This window comes from Oryx dammah, unplaced genomic scaffold (assembly GCF_014754425.2).
Source record: "Oryx dammah isolate SB20612 unplaced genomic scaffold, SCBI_Odam_1.1 HiC_scaffold_10, whole genome shotgun sequence".
NCBI classification, from domain to species: Eukaryota; Metazoa; Chordata; class Mammalia; order Artiodactyla; family Bovidae; genus Oryx; species Oryx dammah.
Genome location: NW_024070194.1, coordinates 33,496,337 through 33,500,034, shown reverse-complemented (window position 1 = coordinate 33,500,034; position 3,698 = coordinate 33,496,337). Strand labels below are relative to the sequence as shown.

The 3,698-nt window shown below is 43.4% G+C and overlaps 1 pseudogene; it reads right to left on the bottom strand.

Annotated features, from left to right (window-relative positions):
• Window positions 1-1,194: 1,194 nt before the first annotated feature.
• On the bottom strand, window positions 1,195-2,373 carry LOC120868913 (annotated as a pseudogene).
• Window positions 2,374-3,698: the final 1,325 nt, after the last annotated feature.

The following is a 3,698-nucleotide window of genomic DNA, read 5'->3' as shown; positions in this document are numbered from 1 at the left end:
GATGAAAGTGAAAGAGAAGAGTAAAAAAAATCTGTCTTAAAAAATGAAGCATTCAAATAATGAAGATCATATCCTCTGGTTCCATCACTTCATGACAAATAGATGGGGAAACAATGGAAATAGTGAGAGACTTTATTTTCTTGGGTTCCAGAATCACTGCAGATGCTGACTGCAGCCATTGAAATTAAAATACGTTTGCTCCTTAGAATAAAAGCTATGACAAACCTAGACAACATATTAAAGAACAGAGTACATTACTTTGCTGACAAAGGTCTGTATAGTCAAAGCTATGATTTTTCCAGTAGTCATGTATGGATGTGAGAGTTGGACCATAGAGAAGGCTGTGCACCAGAGGATTGATGCTTTTGAACTGTGGTGCTGGAGAAGACTCTTGAGAGTCCCTTGGACTGCAAGGAGATCAAACTAGTAAATTCTAAAGGAAATGAGTCCTGAATATTCATTGGAAGGACTGATGCTGAAGCTGAAACTCCAATACTTTGACCATCTGATGTGAAGGACTGACTCATTGGAAAAGACCCTGATGCTGGGAAAAATTGAGGGCAGGAGGAGAAGGGGATGACAGAGGATGAGATGTTTGGATCTCATCACCGACTCAATGGACATGAGTTTGAGCAAGCACTGGGGAGATGAAGGACAGCGATGTCTGGCATGCTGCACTCTGTGGGGTTTCGTATAGTCAGGCATGACTGAGTGACTGAGCAACAACTACAAGCACACTCAAAAAAAAAAAAGTTACAAACAAAAACCTCAAAACCAGCTAAGTTCTGTTACTGTTTTTGGACCTGGTACCATTTTTTAAAAAACACTGAAACATGTATAATATCATATAAGAAATGAATCACCAGTCTAGGTTTGATGCAAGGTGCAGGATGCTTGGGGCTGGTGCACTGGGATGACCTGGAGGGATGGTGTGGAGGTGGAGGTGGGAGGGGGGTTCCGGGTTGGGAACACGTGTACACCCGTGGCGAATTCTTGTTAATGTGTGGCAAAACCAATACAATATTGTAAAGTAAAAATAATAATAACAATAAATTTAAAAAATTTAGCTTCTCAATCATCATCTGGAAAGAAAACAGTCTAGAATACCTTCATTTAAAACAGATGTGATAAATCATGGTCACTACTACTTATCATAGGGATCGCTGGAGTTGACTCAGCCTCTAGTTTTTAAAATCAAACTTGTTCTGCCAAATACAAGACCCTGAATTTATCCAAATTAAACATGCTTTGACCACCTGGCCACCAAACTCTTCCCATTCATATCAACAACAGTTTTAATTGCCTCAACCCTGTGAAATTCTAAATATATTCACACTGCTTCATCAACAGGGCCATCAGGAATTTGAAATATCACACGTTTTCCACTTTGCTGTATTTTTCACATTCTTCCTTGGTTTCAACTTCCAAGTCTTCATCCACCTCTCCTGAACCAACCCTGTTCCTGAGTAGGATCACTTTGGTAGGACACAAGGATTTTAGCTAGTGGATTTCAATTCACCTTCTTGGTTGCCTCTTTCTTGGTGGCTTGGCCCACGATGATTTGCTGGTCTTCTCCACTGACAGTGCTGTGCTCAGACCCTGCTCTTGCTTCCTGATACCCTGGCCTTCCCAGAAGCCTTACTTCTGAATGAATTTATGTACTATCCTGCCCTCCCATGTTGGTGAGGAAAGAGTTGCCAAGGCCGGTCATTGGGGATCGCAGTCTCTCTTGTTCTTTGTACACTGGGAGAGATAGAAACTTTGGAAGACTGTGAGTGAGGTGGTGAATCCTCTTCATAAGAGAAGTCTTGGGGTAACTCTGTCCTTCTCCACAAGAGACGTGGTGGGGTGTGATGGTGGCTCCGCCCTTATGCTTTTCCTCCTCTCTCACTCATAATCTGCATCTTCAACAGAATCTAGATCTGGTGCACCTGGAAAACCCACTAGCTTCATGTCTATTTATGCCTCTTTTCTCTTTCTTCTGTTTCCTTCTGTATTTCCAGTTCCTGCTGTCTCTGTTGCTCTTCTCTTTGGTTCTTCATGATTTTCTTATAATCGTTAGGAAACATGGGATCCTATACATCAGCTAAGGGGATCAAAACTTATCCTTCAGAAAACTGGCTAGAAACAGGGTCCTTGATGCCTGTGGTCACATGTGGTGGGAGGTCCACTAGCTGTTGCTCATGAAGAGCCACTTCGATTCAGGTCAATTGCTAGAGGAAGGATTGCACTTTGTTTTGTCCTCTAGCTCTTGTCTTGAATGAGAGCTACCTTCTTCACCTGGTGCTGAGAATGCAGAATTTTGAGGTATTTGAACCAGCCTTCTGTTTTTGAGTCACTGGTCTCCACTCCCAGGTTGCCATATAGGAACATCTTCTCAGTTCAATGCAAGCACCCCTGGCAGATGCTTCTGGCACCATGGGTGTGCACAAGGCTCACCATGCTGCATTGTGCCTGGGCTGGGTAATCATTGTCAGCCCACAATGGCCTGACCCGTCTGGAGGCCATCCTTTTGATTTTTAATACACTGTCTAGGTCTATCATAGCTTTCCTTCTAAGGAGCAAGTGTCTTTTAATTTCATGGCTGCAGTCACTGTCCATAGTGATTTTTGAGCAGGAAAAAATAAAGTCTATCACAGCTTTCACTTTCCCCCCTTCTACTTTCAGATGACACCACCCTTTTGACAGAAAGTGAAGAGGAACTCAAAAGCCTCTTCATGAAAGTGAAAGAGGAGAGTGAAAAAAATTGGCTTAAAGTCAACATTCAGAAAACGAAGATCATGGCAACCGGTCCCATCACTTTATGGCAAATAGATAAGGAATCAGTGGAAACAGTGTCAGACTCTATTTCTGGGGGCTCCAAAATCACTGCAGATGGTGACTGCAGCCATGAAATTAAAAGATGCTTACTCCTTGGAAGGAAAGTTATGACCAACCTAGATAGCATATTGAAAAGCAGAGACATTACTTTGCCAACAAATGTCTGTCTAGTCAAGGCTATGGTTTTTCCAGTGGTCCTGTATGGATGTGAGAGTTGGACTGTGAAGAAAGCTGAGCGCCAAAGAATTGATGCTTTTGAACTGTGATGTTGGAGAAGATTCTTGAGAGTTCCTTGGACTTCAGGGAGATCCAACCAGTCCATTTTAAAGGAGATCAGTCCTGGGTGTTCATTGGAAGGACTAATGCTAAAGCTGAAACTCCAATATTTTGTCCACCTCATGTGAAGAGTTGACTAATTGGAAAAGACTCTGATGCTGGGAGGGATTGGGGGCAGGAGGAGAAGGGGATGACCGAGGATGAGATGGCTGGATGGCATCACTGACTCGATGGACATGAGTCTGAGTGAACTCCGGGAGTTGGTGATGGATAGGGAGGCCTGGCATGCTGTGATTCATGGGGTCCCAAAGAGTCAGACACGACTGAGCCACCGAAGTGAACTGATGGGACCAGATGCCATGATCTTAGTTTTTTGAATGTTGAGTTTTAAGCCAGGTTTTTCACTTTCCTCTTTCACCCTCATCAAGAGGCTCTTTAGTTCCTCTTGACTTTCTGCCATTAGAGTTCCCTAATGGTGCAGTCAGTAAAGAATCTGCCTGAAATGCAGAAGACCTGGGTTAGATCCCTGGGTCAGGAAGATATTCCGGAGAAGGAAATGGCAACCCACTCCAGTATTCTTGCCTGGGAAATCCCAAGGAGAG